The sequence below is a fragment of the Lytechinus variegatus genome, chromosome 19 (genome assembly GCF_018143015.1).
Source record: "Lytechinus variegatus isolate NC3 chromosome 19, Lvar_3.0, whole genome shotgun sequence".
Classification (NCBI taxonomy): Eukaryota; Metazoa; Echinodermata; class Echinoidea; order Temnopleuroida; family Toxopneustidae; genus Lytechinus; species Lytechinus variegatus.
This window is the reverse complement of record NC_054758.1, coordinates 11,181,656-11,203,711: the sequence shown is the minus strand read 5'-3', so window position 1 is coordinate 11,203,711 and position 22,056 is coordinate 11,181,656. Positions and strand designations below refer to the sequence as shown.

General features: G+C 36.4%; 1 protein-coding gene across 1 annotated transcript in view; it reads left to right on the top strand.

Annotated features, from left to right (window-relative positions):
- The first annotated feature begins 7,080 nt into the window (after positions 1-7,080).
- The window catches only part of LOC121406185 (hemicentin-2-like), a 35,214-nt gene continuing 20,238 nt past the window's right edge, over positions 7,081-22,056 (top strand). The window contains exon 1 of the mRNA XM_041597207.1: positions 7,081-7,548. The gene's annotated coding sequence lies outside the window, so the exon portion shown is untranslated. The remainder of the gene's footprint in view (positions 7,549-22,056) is intronic.

Genomic DNA, 22,056 nt, shown 5'->3' with positions numbered 1-22,056 from the left:
AAACGAAACTAGAATCACAAACGCTAATCACGAATTCAAATTCTACATAGGAGGTGAATTCCAGTAAAGTTTCACTCAAATTACGGTACGAATTTTACGTGTGAAAGGCCTGAACTCCAAAGCATCTTTTGGTGGCGGAGGTTACGCGTCCTTTCAAGCGCTTCCGTAGATAATACATTGTCATGTACCCATCGTATCGATGCAGTGCTTTGATTGACAAGCCATCACAGACACATACCGCCTTCGCGCGGGAATTCGAATTCAAATCAGTTTTAGAGTGAGCGTATGAAAGGTCCGATGATTCTAAAGACGAATTGCAATCATAATTACAATGATAATTCAAGATTCACGTGTGAAAAGGCCCTAATATGCCTCCTTTTAATTGGACACTTGGTATTATCCTTTAAGCCCTTTTATAAATTGCGGTGATACATCTAAAGGTCAAGTCGCCCCGACGAGTAGCTTTGAATACAACGAACAAGAATAGGACTGATAATCTCCTCAAAATCGGACAGGGAAGGTAAATGACATTTTGAACGTCCAGTTAATGAAATTAACGCATATCTTGTTTAGCATGATATCACCCACTCGCTATGAGATATGTAATGCGTCTACTTTTTCACTTTAATATGATAAAAGGTTTTATTTGTACCAGAACACAATAAATAAATCGCCATATGTTTTTGTTAACCTAATGTGAATAAGGAGATCTATTATTGTCAAATCTGCAAAGACTAAACTATTCCTATGTTTCATAAAAATGAAATATAGTGAGTGTTTAAGGTTCTTTGCTCTCTCATCTGCATAACTGTCGTGCTACAACTGTTTTCTGATAATAGACCGAACTTGTTTCTCTGACACTGACAGTAGCCGTGTCATGGATGTTTTGTGAAAATAGCCGCAATGTTCCAACTATCTAACATGATTTTACGTCTGATTTTAATGGAATTTGTAGAATAAGAGTTTTCTTTATACATTCATATACCTTGTTGTGGGCGTTCAGTTAAAAATCACCTTTCTAGCGGGTGGGGGGGGGGGGGTCTTAAGCGAGTTCGCGCGCCGCGGCCACGTACCACAAGTCATAGGTGACGTATAATATACGAGCATACGGTTACGATATCAAGAACGGGATCTGCCGAAGAGACATTTCGGGAGAAATTGGTACTGGATCAGCTGGAGTTTGAACACGATCCTCCCGCGGATTGTGTGCCTATACAGTGCGCATAAAAAAACGGGACAGATTTGAAAAGTCTATAAAAATTTTGTTTCAAATTATAAGGTCTATATTTTGGTGTTAATAGGTGCTCTAAGGTCTTATCTTTCAAATGCTATTAAAAAAACACTAGTTTCGTTCATGGACTTTTCAAATCTGTCCCGTTTTTTTGATACGCACTGTAGTACCGTATCTGCCATCACCTGCATCGCCGCTACACCGGATACGATTTGAGACCAAATTGGTCTATATTCTAAATGAAGGCTTCAGTCATCTAAAAGTGTTATGTTAGTACTCTCACAGTTAATTTGACTATGAAATAAAAATATACCTTTCATTCACATTTTCTGAAAAAAAGCAAATGGGGTCTTCTCCAAAGTCGGATCGGGGATCAGAGGTAAAGACAGTGTACAGAGGTCTTTCTTCTTCTCCTTCTTCTTCTCCTCCTTCTTCTCTTTCTTTTCCTTCTTCTTTTTCTTTTCCTTCTTCCGTTTCTCCTTGTTCTTCTTCTGCTCCTTCTTCTTGTTGTTCCTTTTCTCCTTTCTTCTTGTTCTTTTCCTTCTTCTTTCTTCTTCTTCTTCCGCCTCATCCTTCCCAATACAGGCGGAAATCCCAGGGGGACAGGGGGACGTGTCCCCCCCACTCAAAATAGTAGGGGGGCACAATATCAAATGTTCCCCCCTACTATTTTTTTTTGTATTAGGTGATGCTAAGAAATATATCACTCAAAATGGGAATAAAACGTGCGTTTTCGGACGAGATGAACTTTTTTTTTTGCTTGTCAAATATATTTTCGTCGAAATGACCTTAACTTTTAGGTAATAGCCCTTTTTTCTTTTTGGGCTTGTCAAATTTTCCAGACCCTTGCCCCCCCTACCTTTTGGGAGAGATTTCCGCCCCTGCCAATACGTCATTGAAGTCTTACGTACGACTTATTTTGCACAATATGCCTACACTATATATGAATTTATTTTTGAAATCCTTTTTTATTCTTTAACAGTGGTATTTTCGAATCTAATACATTTTTTAAGACTTTGATCTGTTGATTACACCGATATGAAATCAACCCCATAACACATTCCATTAACAAATCCCTCGTTATCACTTATAAGTAGGCACAGGCCTTTGCAAAGCTCCCACTAACACTTCTTTGCAAATCTTAAGGTGTATCTATACTTTATCACTTTCCTATACAAATAAAACAACAACCCACCCATACATCCGATCAAAAAGGAATAACTACATGGCGTTTTTTGTTTTTGTTGAATGAATGAGACCTAGATAGGTATAAGTAGATAGATAGGTAGATAGATTGATAGTTAGATAGGTAGATAGATAGAGAGAGAGAGATAGGCAAACAGACATAGAGATAGATATTGATAAATAAATAGGTTGCATCTAGATAAGTAGATATGAAAACAGATGGGTAGATAGATAAATAGATTAGATAGGTCGATGTATAGATGAATAAATGTATAAAAAGAGAGACGAATAGACATATATAGATGAAAAGAAAGAATTAGAGATAGATAAATAGATAGAAATAAAGATAGGCAAACAGATAGATAGATAGATAGAGAGAGAGGGAAAGAGGGGATTACGTTTTCACTTGAGGGTAATATTTTACGATATCGAATTTACTCGCATACATTCGTAATTCGGAAGCTTCGTTATTCCGAAGGTTCGTTATTCCGAAGGTTCTTTTTTCGAAGGTTCGTTAGTCCGAAAACGAAGTGAGGTTCGTAATTCCAAAGGTTTGTTGATCCGAAAACAAAATGAGGTTCGTAATTCCGAAGGTTCGTTAGTCCAAAACGAAATGATTAACGAACTTTTTTTTCGTTTTCGGACTAACGAACCTTCGGAACAACGAACCTTATCATTCGTTTTCAGATTAACGAACTTTCGGAATAACGCCACAAATGTTCGGATTAACGAACCCTTTTCCGTTTTCGGATTAACGAACATCGAGGTATAGGCAAATTACGTGTTTCGGAATTACGAACCTTCGGAATAAAGAACCTTCGGAATTACGAAGTGTAACCGAATTTACTAGCCACTCTCCATCCAAGTCTTTAAAAGTCAAATCCATCCGAATAAAGCATGTGGAGAGAGAGAGAGAGAGCGAGGGGGGGGGGATATCAAACATTTATTACACAGACAAAATTCTACAAAATCGGGTATAGAATATTTAAAAACATATACTTTTATTTAGCAATACAATTGTCATGTTTATTTGCAAGTGGGGAATTGGATCAATGATGCAAAACAATTGATACTTCTTTTGTAATTTTTGTATGAAATATTGAATTTAAAATGTAAATATGGTTATTATATATTGGTTGAAAAAGCAGATGTGCCTGTTATTATGGAAATCCGAACAATTCAGCTATCATCTGTGTTATTAGGGGATTTGAAAATCAACACTTGAAATTAGGCTTTATATGTAGGTCACTCTCGGATGATTGATCAAGATTTGTCACAGCCAAAGGGCAAAAACAAAGAGTGAAATACAAAATCTGTAACTGAATAACTTGACTAATTTGTCTTTTTAATCGTAGAATGTTATTTAAAGAAATATCGTTCAACCTGATCCATCAACACTCATTCAGTTTCATTTGATTCCATTGCGTCGCTATAAATTAATTTTTGTTAAATTTGTATTTTCTTTTCTTCAGACTAGATGTTTACCTAGTTCTAGATGATATCAGTGTTATATTCTGTAATTTTGGACAATTTTCTGTATTATGAATAATTATTTTTTGTAACATTTTCCAATATACTATTACTTGACTATGATTTTGAAATGAATGATTTTAATAAATACTATTATAAAACAAAAATATCAACAAATAGATATGAAGGTATAATATGGACTCTTATTTTGGGAGGGCCGGGCTTCATGGGATTGAGGTTGAGGGGGTGCTTTAACGACTTTAACGTATCTTTTTTTCAAATATTTTCAAGCGAAGGGGGATAGATAGATAGAGAGCAAAAAACAAAAGAAAGAAAAATAAGGAAGAAACAGAAAGGGTATATAACGTAAATTCGTGACGTCATGCTAGTGGGGGATGTAACAATAGATTACCACCTGGACAATAGGTGTATATTACCCCAGGATTTACGCCAGTGGTATAACAAGACATGAATATAATTAATTCGATTAGTTGAAGTAGGAGCTGCTGTTATAGTGAATTCACACTGATAGTGAAATATCGCGATGATTCGTGCGGGTTTTTCCGAATGCGAACAGAAATACACCACGAAAATCCGCAATGAAGACCGCACGAAATAATGGATAAAAAGAACCAAAAGGACCTACCTTTTGAAGCGAAAACCCTTTCTTGTTGTTGTTGTTGTTCTTTTTTGCCTGCTTTGTTGTTCTTTTTTTTCTCGGAACCAAAACGACCCTCACTTTATAGTGAACACCATTTTACTGCAGCACCCCCTGTAAAGAAATCTTTCCCAGGAGCCTGCTGTATAATGGATCTCACAGAAGTTTGCTTTGAGAAAATGAATAAAAAAAAAGTGAATCAGAAAATGGTTCCTATTCCAGAAAAGGTTAATTGACTTTGCCATTTTTGCAACAACAATTTAAATCTTGATTTTGATTGGCTGATGAAGAGTCCTGTTACCATGGTAGTTACCATCATAGAAACGATAATAATAATAGTAATAATGATAACAACAACAACAACAAGAATAATAACACAGAATGATAATAATACAACTACTACTACTACTACTACTACTACCACTACTATAAATGATAATGAAAATAAGAATGATAATGATAAAAAAAATAATGATGATAATACCACCAACATGCTTAAATCTATATAACGCATATCACTGCCAAATGCGTGCCTATGCGCTCAGTTGGATATTATTACCCTGGCTTTAGCCTCGCAGCCTTTTACAGCGCGGTGGCATTTACCATTTACCCCACCTGGGTTGAGTGCAGCACAATGTGGATTAATTTCTTGCCGAAGGAAATGACGCCATGGCTGGGAAAATGTTACGATGGTTACAATAAGAGTTAGTTTCCATGCAACGGGTCCCTGGCTTGCCTGGCATGTGATATAGACGAAACTCCCTTTGTTTACCCGGGGGTGTTTCACGGGAAAAGATTTTCTATATGACGCACTCCAACATGTCCGAGATAAGCTTTATTGCCTCCGAGCAGTGAGTGTTTCACAGTTACTGTGGCGCAGTCCCATTTCATCTACGGCGGGTGTACGGCGAGTCGAAAGCAGCAGTTTTAACACTTTTTTGTCATGGTACTATTAAACCCTCTGCTCTATGCTTATTGTAGCAGCTACTTACAGGTGGTTTGAATGAAAAGATGAATAAAACGGCTATTTTCTACTCGCCGTACGGACGCCGTAGGTGAAATGTAACTGCAGCATAACTTTCAGTTCGAATAACGAGGGTTTTCGCAAGTGCCTGGACGACGGATTCTACAACAAGAGCAAACCTATTGAAAATGCCTGTCAAATCACAATGAGCAGATGAGAGGTCTTTGTCGAAGATTGGTGAACCGGACTCGCTGGGGAGCATTTCATGAAAGGACATGTCGGACATTTTATCCGACAAGTCTCATTTTATCCGACAGTTACTATGGTAACAGTGCCTCACGGCCAATCAGAGTCAGGGAAATATGTCAGATCTGACAACTTGTCGGACGGAAACGTTGATGAAACGGTCCCCTGATCGTCGTAAGTTTCGGAGCTTACGAAAAATGGCAAATAATTATGTCGTTTGTCCAAAGTCATGGACAACACTGCTTTTTTGTCTCATCGATTTTCGACAAAGCATTCTTTGTCATGAAGGCCTTTTGACAATAGAATCTCTACGTCCCAGAAAGTATCTTCGTAGTGTTGCGAAATCTCCCTGCTATTGCTATGAATACGACTTAATGTCAAAATGTAAACAATGATTTGACAATGTCAATGTCAAGTTGAATCTCAAATCTTATACTGTCTTGTCGGATGTTTTACTCGGTAATGTCTGTTTCATCTTATAGTAACCATAGTAACGATCCGACAACTCTGTGTCTCAGCCAATTAAAATAGAGGAAAGATAAAAATGTGGAATAATATCAATAACGTAGAAGATTAATTAATTCACGAGTGTATTATGGGTATAATGTGTTATCTATACAAATACAAATTCTCCACGTCTGTCACAGCTAAACTATCGAATGTCGAATGTATTAAAGATTTATATTGTATTTTGAGTTTGAAATGATTAAAAAACTAGTTTAAAATTGAATTGAACGAATGATATTCCCTCATGCACAGAAGGCTGAATTAAGAACTGGGGATATTCATGATAGTTGCTTGAATCATTTGTCCGTATTCTGGTTGAGTTTAAATTTGACGTGGATCATCTTCTAAGTCTGTGCTCAAGTTATAGGAAGCAAAATATGTATGTTTTATTTACATTGTTCGTTTCGCAATAAATTATGCTCGCTATGCTTTATCATCAAGACACCTTGACACTAAAATTATTTGTTCTTAATATCCCCATACACTTACGAATGATCCGAGGAATTGATTCATAATCGATTTTGTCTGACGAGTTGTCGGATCTGACAACTTTCCTTGAATGCAATTGGCCGACGAACACTGTTACTATGGCAACTGTCGACTGAATAGACTTTGTCGAAAAAAGGCTTTTCGTTAATGTTCTCCGAATAAAGGATTAGATGTTAAACCGACAATAGAGATTAGTGTTATAAATGGCTGCCCGTTGTTTACTAAACCACAACTTTAGACAAGGGTTTAGATTAACCCCGAGTGCGATTGAAATACGGGCCTGTAGTTTTAAGTAGTTGGTAATCTCCCCCTTTAAGGGTTTGATACGTCTCATTCGGACAAGGGTAGCGTTGACTCACGATCAAGGGGGGTACAGACCGTGTTAGAATGTAGAGTTTACCTGACATAGAACAACTACCGAAAATCCCCCCGATGTGAGTCATCGAACCAATTTTGGATGATCTTGCCAACGATCCGGCAGACTACTTTCGCTAATGTCAATTCCTGTTCTTGCTTTTCCCCCTGGTACGGGTTCTGACAACTTAGGCCGTCTTTTTGAGGCCAACCCGCCATTTATATCGCCCACAAAGTCACTGAAACCTTGAGGATATGTGCTAGAACCTGCGAATGCTGCCCAGCATTGGGATAAACTGTCACTTGGGGCAAAAGGCGGGAATGTTTTGCTCCACATCAACGTCACTTAAAAGCGACAATTGGAATATTAATATCAAGGAATATATGAACTCGCTGACCGATGATTTATTTGGAAACTCTCTTCGAAGCAATCGTAAGGTTCTGGTAAGTCAGGATGAAAATGTTCGAGTTTTCACATGTCATGCAATATTGTATAAATCACCTTGCAGTTGCGTTCGGGCTGAATTCATATATTTTACACAACTTTTAACGAGTTTACACAAGTGTGGGGATTAAAAATTCGCCGGTGCAACGTCGTGAACCAGTTCGTATGCATAAATTCGGGGGCGGCGTAACGGGGGGCTCCATATCCCCCGGTCACTTCAAATAGTTTAAGAGGAGAAAAAGGAACATGGATTCTGGACCTGCCATATCCTTATGGTTATAATGAAAACAAAAATGACGTCACCGTTTAGGTCGTCTTGCCCTCTATCATGTCTATAAAAATATGCTGTAGACGCCCCTAAAGATAACTTATGTATAGCTTCTATTATCGTTATGATTTGTTTCTGTAGCCTATAGTGTAAATCTCTGCAATGATTCCGTGATCGTGACACAAAATTCTGTATATGATACCTTTGTCTCCTTGTGATCTTCACAGACTTACGTAATTATGACAAAGAAGATGACGTCACATAAATACATCCGCCATTTCCCCCACAGGCTATATTCATCATCATGTGCCCCCGTAATGTCATCGTTTGAGGGAGAAAGATCGCTCGGATAATAAATTGGGATAAATCTTTATAAATTATATTATCGTATACTGGAACGCTGAATACAAAGGCTTACCTTATTTCTGCAATAAAAATAACAATATATAATCTCATTTACTCGAACGTTGAATATAAACACATACCTTCTGAAATAAATAAAATAACAACGCAACTGTGCAACTAAGGAAAGGACAGACTGACCCGGTAGGATTCGAACTCACGACCCTCTGTTTACAGCGGAGAGTCAAAACCACTGCATCGTTTCGCAAACGATGTGCTTTGTTGTGACTTACTCATACTCGTTGCTAAGCCGGGCAATTACCATGTTGTCAAACATCATGACGTCGGCAATAATACCAACGAGAACAGTTATAACCTGGCTATTAAAAATAGCACCAAATCTATTCTAGCTGGCAATAAGAATAAACTGAATTCAGATAGCAAAAAACTAAACAAGCAGAAAGGTTAACGAATATCGAAATTTGGATGAAAACAACCATATTATGGTCAGATGGTATTTTTAAGTTTAGATTATTCGGGTTTTTTTTTTTGTCGTTTTATGCATGTCATCTTGAATATGAAGCAAGTGAGATGACGAGGTCGTCTGCATGCAGATTCTACCACACTTTGGTTAGTAGCTTTTCTTATACACTGTAAAAACGCTGTTTAAAATTTTAAGCACGTTGTTTAAGCATGTCACTCTCACAACTGCTGTTTAAACTTTTTAAACAGCTGTTTAAACCTTTTAAACAATTGTTTAAACCTTTAAACTAGTTGTTTAAAAAAAGTTGTTTACAAAAAAATTAAACAACCTATTGTTAGAGTGACAGGCTTAAAAAACGTGTTTTTTCACTGTGTATGAAGAAGAAATTTATTCATTTTTTTCTACTCCAGGAATACTTAAAAGAAGACGGAATACTTTGTTAAGGATCATTGTAACTTATCTTATTACAAGGGAGACCGTAATACGCATGGATGACGTATGAAAAGAAAAGCTAGAATGATGACTTGACATCGCAATTTTAAGCGAACAACTGTATCAGTAAATAACGCATTATTGGTAAAAAAAAAAAATCCTTAACTTTTGAATGGAAATTTTGTTGTAAGTTACGGCGTCCATGGGCTATTCTTATTGACAAAAGATTTAATTTTGATATTTTTAGCAAAAGAAAATATGAAAAACAAATAATAGTACAGAATCACCCTTAAAGGACAAGTCAACCCCAACAAAAACTTGACTTGAATAAAAATAGAAACATCCATCAAGTATGACACTGGATATTTCATCAATCGAAAGTAAAATGATAAAGAAAAGCTGTGATACTTGAAAGTTTCGCCCAATTTCACAAAACAGTTTATGCACATCTTGGTCGGTACGCAAATGAGGGGATTGAAGACATCGCTCACTCACTCTGTGTTTCTTGCTATGAACTATGTAATATTTTCTTTTCTCATCGTCAGGTGAAATAAAGCTTTAGTCCTCCCTGAATATGTGAAATTATAATTGTTTTAGATTTTTGTGGCTCAGTCAAGTTGGTCCTTATTGTCAAAACTGTAAGATTTGAAAATTGTATAACTCAAACTATAATTTTTTATAGTGTTTAGAACAAAAGAAATATCGAGTGAGGTACATCATCGACTCTCTTTCAACTGTTTTGTGAAAAGAAGCGAAATTTTAAATGGTAATAACTTTCATATTTTAGGTCCGATTTTGATGAAATTTTCAGTGTTATTCTCATTTGATTTTACTATTTCGATTGAAATCTACATTTTTCTGGGATGGACTTGACCTAGCTTGTCAAAATATGTAAACACTCAATTCGCCCGGAAATTACAATTAATGACAAATGTCGTGAAGGGATGTCTGAGGTACGCTTTTTTTCAAGAAAGTCGACGTTTAAACCTCATATAAACATTCCGGCTCCCATCGAATTTACAACTGTCAAATTTCATATTTTTGTATGAGGCATAAAAATTCACTGTCTTCTATTGATTTCAATATAGTTATTTACTTAAAAAAAAATCATATTTCGGACAGCATATATGTCGCTATACACATATATCGCTGTAACGTTACTCGCAAATATTCACTGTATAACCCTCACTCTTTCTAACGTCTGAACATCGTTCCTTAAATCGTTGAAGAACACGTGTGCTCTGCGGATCCTCGAAGTAAAAACGCACAATCGACTAAAAATTCCCAAACGTTAAGACAGGAAAGGGGATAAAGGAAAGGGATATTGGCTCCTACCTGGCTGTTAAGTCATGTTTAGATCACCTTAATGCAGTATAGTTCATTCGGTTACAAGAAAGGCAACAGCATAAGCAGTGCTTACTTTGTAGGCAGGCTCCCTTCACTTTCTACAACAATATTGATCAGTGACTTAATGAGCAAAAATAGATAAATGAATAAAAAGATGAACATTGAGAGGGCAGGATATGGTGTACCAGGCAAAATTATATTTTAAAAAAATGAGATTTTTTTTTCGATTTTTAAAATTAAAAAAAATATCAAATTTGGCGAGGGAATTTGACTTGACATTTATATAAAAAAATATCATTCTTCTCGCTTTTATTTTCTTTCTTTCCTCCTCTTTTTGTTTTATTTAAAAAATATTCTTCTCGCTTTTCTTTTCTTTCTTTCCTCCTCTTTTTGTTGGTCGTGAAAATGGGAGGAGGGGGGCAAGCGACCCTAAGCCACTCCCATCTGCACGCCCCTGTCAATGATCACATTAATGACAATAACAACAATGGAAACAATATCAACAGGGGCGGATCCAGGATTTTTCGAGGGGGGTGGGGGAACATTTTCCCAAGGAAAACATTGACAAGAAAAAAAACGGGCTGTTAAACCAAAACTTACGGGGAATTCGTCCACGAAAAAAAAATGACAAGCAAAAAAAAAGGGTTTCACTTTCAAAAGGATGGAGGGCACACTTCTGTTTTAACGGCATTTTTACATTACAAGTTTTAATTGTGCCTCTCAAGGGGGGGGGGGGGGGGGGACACGGGCCAGCTGATCCCCCCCCTGGATCCGCCAATGGATATCAAGGTTGATATTAACAAGAATTATGATAAAAATGATAATACTGATTATTAAGGGCAATATGAGGGTATTGATAGTTCTACTGCTACTGAAGCATTGCGAAACAAGAGATCTGGGCAGCGTTTCATCAACATTTTATTTTTTATCCCACAAGTTGTCAGGTCTGAAACCTTTCCTTGATGTTGCTTGGCTAAGCAGCAGGGCGGTAGCCAGAAGCATATTGTGGGGGGGGGGGGTGTACAGCTAAATTTGCCAACTAAATTTGGCGTGACAGCGCCAACGTGAGCACTGGGGAGTCTGATGGGGGATGTGCCCCCCTACAATAATCACATGCTAAAAGATTTTGAATTTTTAGAATTGAATTAGAGGCATTTGGTGAATACTTTAAGGTAAATTATACAAAGATATTTGCACTGTAAAAATAAACACTTTGGATCAAAATAGAAAAGCTAGTGTGCCGTAGTTGCTAACTTGCAGTATAATGATATACCCTATGCATTAATAATATCAAAATCAAAGATTTGTTAATTTTTAATTGACCTTCTGTGCAAGATATCTCAATTAAAATTTCAAGAGTGCTACTGCTAACAGTGGGGGTACCGTGGGTCACGGCATGGGGGGGGGGGGTCAACAGCAAAGAATTTGAGTCATTAAGTGGGCGCACGAAGCTCGCTCAATTGCCAGGTATACTGACCTAATAGAGACATTTTTAAGACTATTCCATTAAACGGATATGTATCTTAGTGATCAGATAATGCGAAGCGCGAGCTGATTTTTTTTGTAAAACTTATCCCTAGAAAGGGACATTTTAAGGAGTATCTTTTGGAATTCATGAAGTGCGTACATATCTCAGTATAGTCATCTAATGCGAGCGCCAAGCGCTTGCTGATTTTCTTAAAATTACCCCTAAGCACATGAAGCACTTTTTGTGGTCATGCATGAACATGATACGTATTTCACTAATGAAATATTGCGGGCGAGAAGCGCGAGCTGATAATTTTTGAAGAGGGGCATTCTATGGCTTGTTTGTAGGAATTTACTATTTCACTAATCAAGTGATGCGAGCGCGAAGCGCGAGCTGAAAATTTGTTATAAATAGATCAGAAAAAGGGACATTTTAAGGACTGTCTTTAGGAATTCGTGCACTGCAAAAACGCTGGTGTTGATTTAACACCAGCCCGGTATCTATATCGGTCCACACCAATGCTAACATAAGAACAGACTGGAAATGTTTTATATTAAGGCCTTAAACGGGAGCAATCACTTTAAGTATATAGTCATGAAAAAAAAACATAATGTCACTACATAAAACAATAATAGCTTGAAGTGTGAGGAGATAATTTGGTGCATAACCTTTATGGACTTAAAATACAACAGGACTATATATCTCATTAGTCAGACAATGCGAGCACCAGAAATGATGAACACATATGACCTATATAGGTCCTAAGCAAATTATGTTTCATAAAGTTATGGAAAAAATATTCCCTATGTGATATGATATATAATATAATATAACATAAAATAATATAAAATAATATAACATACAATAATTTCTTTTTCCCCATTAAGTTTCTATTTTTTCTCCTTTTCCCCGTTTTTGTCTCGCCCACCAGAGGTGAAGGCGAGACTTAGGGATCCAAATGTCGTCCGTCCATCCGTCACAAACCTGTTATGACACATAACTCCACAACCGTAAGTCGCTTTTCACCAAACTTGGATGGCAGATGGACTTGGGGAACCTGAATGTTATGCCGCAGTCGGAGGTCACATGATAAGGTCAAAGGTCATTTTCAGGTCAACGTTAAAGTTTACATGCAAGACTCTCTTATGACACCTAACTCCGCAACCGTAAGTTGTATTTCAACCAAACTTGAATGGTAGATGGACTTGGGGGACCTGCATGTTATGCTGCAGTCGGAGGTCACATGTAAGGTCAAAGGTCATTTACAGGTCAACGTTAAAGTTTACATGCTAGACTCTCTTATGACACCTAACTCCGCAACCGTAAGTTGTATTTCAACCAAACTTGAATGGTAGATGGACTTGGGGGACCTGCATGTTATGCTGCAGTCGGAGGTCACATGTAAGGTCAAAGGTCATTTACAGGTCAACGTTGAAGTTAACATGCAAGACACTCTTTCTCCGCAACCATAAGTCATTTTTCAACCACACGTGGATGGTAGATGGACTAGGGGACCTGCATGCTAGGGTCATTGTCGCCATGATAATTGTTTTTTTTTGTCAATTTTTTGTGTGAGCTCTATACATGTATATCGCAATGACGGATGACGCGGTGGGTTCGGGGGATACATGTGCTCGGCTGTGCGACCCGCCCCCACCGATCATCTCTAGTTATTATTATTATCATTATCAGCATTCTTCTTCTTATTATTATTATTATAGATGGACGTCAATTCAGCGGATGGGAGGGGTCGTTCATAATTCTTTCCAATTGTAATCATTAAAACACGAAGAGACTGAGATAAAATCATGGAAATCATGTGGAGCGTTGTGGCCCAGTGGATTAGTCTCCGGACTTTGAAACAGAGGGTCGTGGGTTCGAATCCCAGCCATGGCGTAATTTCCTTCAGCAAGAAATTTATCCACATTGTGCTGCACTCGACCCAGGTGAGGTGAATGGGTACCCGGTAGGATTTTTCCTTGAACGCTTTAGCGCCTATTAATATGGCGGCTCAGCTACAGCCGGGGTAATAATATGATACCAAGTATCAAAGCACAGTTGAGTATATGCACATAGTAACTGCGCTATATAAATGGACATATTATTTATTATTATTATTATTCTGGAAGGAAATCCAAATGATACGGCCAAAATTGCGTAATACTCGCAGTTCGGCACATACCAATCCATTTATTTTAAGCAAATTATCCGGTTCCCCAGAGGCAATTTAAGTCCTAATAATTATTTCTTATTGGATATCTTGTTTGCCATGCACAAGACCCGCCAACGTCCCGTGGGCATTGTTAATTACGACCCGTTTTTAATGAACCCCTGAATACCGGATATATGATTTGGGATTTATAGTAAATATTTGTTTCAGGGATTTCTGACGTTGTGGATAATAATAGCTATAAATAATAGCTAATAAGGGAAGTTTACCTTGACCGAAGGTTCATTTCAAATCTAGCAATAAATAAATAAATAATATTGATAAGAAATGAAGAAAAATGATAACATTAAATGACAAATATTGGTGAAGGTTTTAAGAAAATCCATCGAAGATTAAACAAGTTTTATACTTTCATTTTTTTATTTGTGAGGTCAGATGTGAGCAGCTTCCCCATACATGAAGTTTAATTTCATGAAAGGTCTTTTTCTCGAACAACAATTGAAATAGTTTTTATTGAGCCTTCAGTATACAAACAAACAGACAACTTATTTCACATCCATTTCTGTACATGGAAAGGGAACTGAACTGTTAGTAGGAACCATTAAAAATGAAGTTTACGTTGCACTCTATATCACATAACAAATGGGGCAGCTGCTCGTATATGACGTCACAAATCAAAACTTCAAATTCTAGAAACTTTCTTAATCCTTGATGGATTTTATCCACACCCTCACCAATATTTCCTTATCATATTTTATCTGTTTTTTTTCTTTTTTTTACAACAAACTCTTCTTCACTTCAGGGTGATCTTTCCCTTTAATAAATTCGGTATTGAAACAAAACCGGTAATAAAACCATCAGCACCGTATCATCAAAGTAGCCATATCAATATCTTCATAGATTTGTCAGTGTGATGATATTAACACGCTATTCCCGCGGCCATTCTAGCTCACACGTCACCAGTGCTACACTGTTATGTCATACTGCAATTACAAAGATTATATTATCAGATAATACGTCAGTCCATCCCTTGATGAGAACAGTTCATAATCACCTAAGTGACACCTAAGGAAATACAGACCTTGTATGTTAAGAAGAAGGGACATGATTTCTGTTTTTAAAGATGATAATTTGATTAGCTTTTTTTCTTCAAAGTTTACACTTTATTAAAAAAATTCTCAAACCAAGATGAAACATGTGTACAAGTGCATGTATTAGAACTAATAAACCCTGAAAACAACCATTATTGAGAATGAAAACCTAAAACTACAAGGCAAACCCCGATTTTGTAAATAGGTGTCTTATAGACACCTAAAATAGTACACATAAGTGTATGGGATGAAATTAAGATAGTGTTTCCGGTCACTTTATATTTCAATTTTTGAAGCACTAAATTATTATTTTCGAACGCAATTTTTTCTGGGCTTCATTTTTGGAACATATATCAAAGACACAGGTGACAAGTGTGACCTTCTAGCTCAGATTTGTTTAAAGTCAAACCAACTTTAATTTTCATTCCATTGTTGAATTGTTTCATGTTGTCGTCCCGTTCATCCCCACATTGGCTAACCCCGGTAATGATCATATCATGTCAAAATCTATCCCAAAATTTTGTATTTGTATAATCAATATCGAAAATTTTGCTCTCTCGTGGCTTTTTATAAATCTGGCCCGATACGACATATCTAGCCCCCTCAAGATCTATGCCTCATTACGTGACTGGGGAAGTGGGATAGTTCTTGGGATTGTTTTCATGTGTTGTAATATTTTGACAGTCATTTTTCCTCATTTTTAAATTTGCCCCTTTTTGTACTTCTCTTTGTTCTCTTTACTTTTATGTCTTACTCCTTGAGCATTTAATCAAAATGGAAAAGACGCTATATAAATCATATGTATTATTATAATGACCCCCCCCCCAAAAAAAAAAACCCCACGCAAATATAAAACAAGGAAAATCCCAATTGGATCAACACTAAAATCGTTTTCATGTTTCTTTATTTACTCAAAATAGGCTACCACGGACATAGGTCTTCTTATATTCACATATAGGCATATATAAACGAGCTATTCCTAAAAGAAATCTAGGTGCTAGGAAAAAATATTTTGCCGTTTTTCTTACATATATATGTGGTGTTATTAGTTGAACACATTTTGAAAAAATAGTAGAAAAGGAAAGAAAAATCTAAACAGCTCGTCAGACTGTTTTTTTAAGGGCAGTGGGTAGTGAAATCGTTATAGTAAAGCAGGTTAAGAGAACGAATTAGGCTATTCCGTTTTCATAATTCAGGGATTCTCAACGAATTAGGATATTAGTACAGGGGCCCGTTGCAGAAAGAGTTGCAATCAAACGCAACTCTAAAAATCATGCGCAACTTGATTTTCAACCAATCAACAGCGCGCATTTTGGACTTGCGATTGATTTTTTTTTACTTGCGTTTAAACGCAACTCTTTCTGCAACAGACCCCAGATGTTCCTGACTTTGGTATCAAAACGAATAAGGAAGAGCGCTCGCACCAGGACCCTATCTTATAAAGACGTGCGATCGATCGGACCAGTCGCAATATGGCAAGCCAGCAACGCCATCATTTTAGAATGCGTACATCTTCCATTTCATTTTCATTTCATTTCATTTCATTTATTTCATTTTCAACAAAATATGAATCAAATGAATACAATCATAACATGTCAACATCATAAAAAATATACCAATGTCATAAAATCAACTTGAGAAAGACATGTTACAAGAAAGTGCAAAATAATCATGTGTAAAGGATTTGAGATTTATAATTTGTGAAAATGGAGGATCCCACTAAAAGCTAAGCTTGTATATTGTGGGCTCCTCAAAATATGACAAACGAGAAACTAATTATACATATACAAATCAAAGTAGAAACCATGATTGCCAACAGGAGACATCATTAAAAGAAAATATCAAATAACTAAGATATACGAAAATTACGCAAAAAGCTCAGGAATGAGAAACTATAGAAATAAAGCGGATGAATGAGAGAGAGAAAAGGGGGGGGGGTGGGTGAGGAATGAATGTGAGAACTGCATACATAGGCGGCGGAAGCGGGGGGGACGTGTCCCCCCCCTAAATTTGTTGTTGATGACTTTTTTTTTTTTTTTTTTTTTTGCTTGTCAAATTTTTTTTCTACGTCCCCCTAAAATTTTGGGGTTGAGAACCTTTTTTTTTTTTTGCTTGTCAACATTTTTTTATTGTCCCCTCCTAAAATTTTTGGCTTCCGCCGCCAATGACTGCATATGAACTAGGCCTACAGAGACTGAGAGGAATGTACTGACAACAGAACCAAAGCAGCGCATGAGTGAAAAGGAACGGTGAATAAAGATTATAAAATCTGTGATGATGTATTTTTCAGACGTGATTATAGATTTCAGTAAGAAAGATTTCAAGTTTCTTTTGAAAGTGTAAAGAGAGGGGGAATTTTGTAAGTTGTTATGAAGGGAATTCCAAAATTTTGGGCCTTCATAAATGAAAGTATTTTTGGCTTTAAACGTCCTGAAAAGCGGTAAATGGAATTCATCTGATTGCCTAGCTGGGTATTTATGGTCTCATTTTTATGAAACATGTCATGAAAAACAATAGGTAAATTATTGCTATCATATTGATACATAAGCTGACCTAGTTGAAATGAATATAAATCCTTAATTTTTAAGATCTTGTTTTCGAAAAATAAAGAATTAGTATGAAAGCGTACTGGAGCATTGCAAATAATCCGTTCAGAGTTCAATACAATGTATGGTCTTTGTATCAATCATTTCAAGTCAAATCAGTTCACTCCTCTTTTTTCTAAAAGGGAAGCTGTGCACCTTTTCTATGAAGAATTATGACATTCCCGGTTTTTCATAGTTGATTTTCATATGATCAATCATGACTATGGAGAGCCAGCAACACCAAAATCTAGAATGCACGCATCCGTTCAAAGTTTGATACGATGTATTGTCTTTGTATCGTTGTCTAGTCAAATTAGTGTGCTCTCCATTTCCAAATGAAAAGTTGTGTGAATTTCCTATGAAGAATTATGACATTCGTGGCGTTCCATAGCTGAGATTGGACCAATCGCAGCTTGTATAAGACGGGGCCCAGGTCTTCTCTAAACGTTTAATGAAATCTGACATGCAAGGCCTCTGATGCTGAAAATAAAAACCACTTCCAAAATATGTTAAACGCTTGAAAATATGATTGTATTGATATAGATGGGCAAATGTAGTAATCTAAATTTTCTAAAATTTGCCCTACATTGCCCTACTACTACTACTACTACTACTAGTAGTACTACTACTACTACTACTACTACTACTACTACTACTACTACTACTACTACTACTACTACTACTACTAGTACTACTACTACTATTACTACTACTACTACTCTACTACTACTACTACTACTACTACTACTACTACTACTACTACTACTACTACTACTACTACTACTACTACTACTACTAGTACTATACTACTGCTGCTGCTGCTGCTACTACTACTACTATTCTACTACTATAATTAATACTACTGCTGATACTACTTCTATTACTACTACTACTACTACTACTACTACTACTACTACTACTACTACTACTACTACTACTACTACTACTACTACTACTACTACTACTACTACTACTACTACTACGTCTTCTACTACTACTATCTAATACTATTTACTCTGGATTTAACTTAGAAGTAGGCATAAGGTTTTACATTACTTATTTGCCCCACTTCAGCCTAAATTGGTACCTACAACTATATATAGTACAATTACCACCACCACCACCACCACCACCACCACTACTACTACTACTACTACTACTACTACTTCTACTACTACTCCTACTACTACTACTACTACTACTACTACTACTAGTTCTTCTACTACTTCTCCTACTACTACTACTACTACTACTACTAGTTCTACTACTACTTCTCCTACTACTACTACTACTACTACTACTACTACTACTACTACTACTAGTTCTACTACTACTTCTTCTACTACTGTGCTTCTTCTTCTATTACTACTACTGCTACTTCTACCACCACCACCACTACTACTACTACTACTACTACTACTTCTACTACAACTATTACTATGAATACTACTACCTCTTCTACTACTACTACTACTACTACTACTGCTACTAATTCTACTTCTTCTACTACTACTACTACTACTACTACTACTACTACTACTACTACTACTACTACTACTACTACTACTACTACTACTACTACTATTACTACTATTGCTGCTGCTGCTGCTACTACTACTTCTATTTCTACTTCTGCTACTGCTTTTTTCCCTACTTCTGCTTCTACATATTTCTAGACTACTGCTATTTCTAACTTTTGCACAATGTTTAGATATAAATCAGACTTTGTTATCTAATATGTTTAACACTTTTTAAAACACAACTACTGAAAACTTCAAATACTAAAGGGCTTTTTATGTGTTTTCTTACTAAGTATGAATCATTTAGAAGTGTATTACAACTTTTTTATAAACTTGTTGTAAAGCTATAAATCTCTATGATTACATTTTAATCAAATCCAATTTTTACATACAATAGAGAATAAGAAAATGTACTTTATAATTCGCAGTCTATAAGTATTAGGTGGATCTTTTTCAATTTTTCTCATTATAATGTACCACAGTTTAAGTGTTTCTGATTAGGTTTTATCATTAAATACATTCATGAATGTACCTATCTATTCTTTTCTTTACAATAATAGAGATCTGGAGTAATATCCATAGATCTCTTATCATTTTTCCTTAAAACCTTCCGGATGATTTGCGGATCTCATCTTCCCTTGAATTCCAAAGGGATTTTATCTTTTTTGTTCTTTTTATTTTATTCATTAAATCTCATATATTCACGTGGGCTAAATCATGGGCGGAATCCCAGGGTGGACAGGGGGGGGGGGGGGGGGGAGGCGTGTCCCCCCTACTCAAAATAGTTGGGGGACACAATATCAAATGTCCCCCTACTATTTTGGGTCTTTGGTTGGTGATGCTAAGAAATATATAACTCAAAATGGGAATAAAACGTGCGTTTTGGGACGAGATGACCTTTTTTTTTTTGCTTGTCAAATATATTTTCGTCGAAATGACCTTAAATTTTAGGTAATAGCCTTTTTTTTGCTTGTCAAATTTTCAAGACCCTTGTCCCCCTACCTTTTGGGAGAGATTTCCGCCCCTGGGCTAAATAAGCATCTAGACATTGTCAATCGTCATTACCTGGATCGAACTTATTTCGATCTATTCAAAATGAAATGGCTCTATGTATTTACATTCAAAAACATAAAGCATCCTAATTGATATTAGTAATCTTTTATCTTGATGATGATGATGATAATTACTATCACCAATATTCTCATTAGTGTGGCCCAGTGGATTAGTCTCCAGACGTTGAAACAGAGGGTCGTGGGTTCAAATCCCAACCATTGCCTACTTTCTTTCAGTCAGAAATTTATCCACATTGTGCTGCACTCAACCCAGGTGAGGTGAATGGGTACCTGGCAGGAATTCATTCCTTGAAATGCCGAGCGCTGGAAAGGCTGCTTGAGCTACAGCCGGGGTAATAATATCCAAGTCTTTTGGAAGCGCATAGAGACGTCATTCATAATATGCGCTATAAGAAGTGAATATTATTATTATCAGAAGTAGTATTAACATTACCTTCATTTTCTTACATCAATATTATCGCATGTATTATTATCACCATTATCTTTATTATTGTTGTAGTTATTACTATTAATGTTATTATTGATATTATCATTTATTTATTATCAGCATTAGTAATACCATCGTCATCATCATCATATTCGTCATTATTATTATCATAATCTATTTTGCTGTAGGATAGACTGTTGGAATATAAATGTACCTGGAAATGGTTTAATCCCCTTTAATGCGCTGTTTCTGCAGTCCGAACCATCATCGATTTCAGTCAAAATAATATTGATTGAGTCGGGTGGGTTTTTTATGTTTCATAAAACTTTCTTAGAACTGTGAAATAAGATGATACTTGATAGAAAATGAAAATTGTAATTAATTTGTTATTTCATCAGATGCCTTGAAAATATGGGGTAATATGGCATGGTTCAACTTAAAATCCAGTTCATGTATACATGTAACCTAGTCGTTCGATGTAAGCAACCATGCATTACTAAAATATGGTCAAACTAATTCTATTAAGATGAAATATGAACATGGATTTTGGTTTTAGCGCCAGCGTGAAGTATGTTGTCTACCACAACTTAAACAAAATTGTCAAAAATAATGTCATACTTTCTAAACCATCACCAGATCATATAGGATCTTCAAGCAATAGTTTGACCTTTCTTATTTTTAGACTCAACAAAAGTTATCACCACTTTACGAGCAATTTTAGAGAATACCCCCTGCTCCACATTTCAATGGTTCTCCACGCGTTTCATGACATAACCAGCCCCTTTGCCTCAGCATGCTCAGTACGGGTCAAACATTTCTGTCAGCCGTAGAGACCCCCTTAAGCAGGAGCTAGTAGCAAACGGAGAAAAAAGGAGTATAAATTGAGGTCGATCTATTCTAAAAGTAGTTCTAATCTTGGCTTTCCGTCTGGAACTCCCGGCGATTACAAGTTCAAAATCTTCTGGCTTCTGGCACGCTTTAAGAGATAGTTGTCTTAAGGGACTTGATTTCCCGTCAGCGATTTAACCCGCTCTATCTACTCTCAAGTTCACGCTAGAGCGTTTTCACACGGTGGTAAATTTTGTCCTTTACATGATCATTCTGAAGTGACATTATCCAGCTTAGTGGTTTTGCCTTGTAATCGGAAGGTCGTGTATTCGAATCTCATTAGGGACATGATTTCCCGTCAGCAGTTTATCCTGCTCAACTCGTTTACGAAATTCGAAAAAAATTATCAAATGGAAAGATGATTGGTCATCATTCACAAACCACACAACATGATAAAGAAGAAAATGATAAT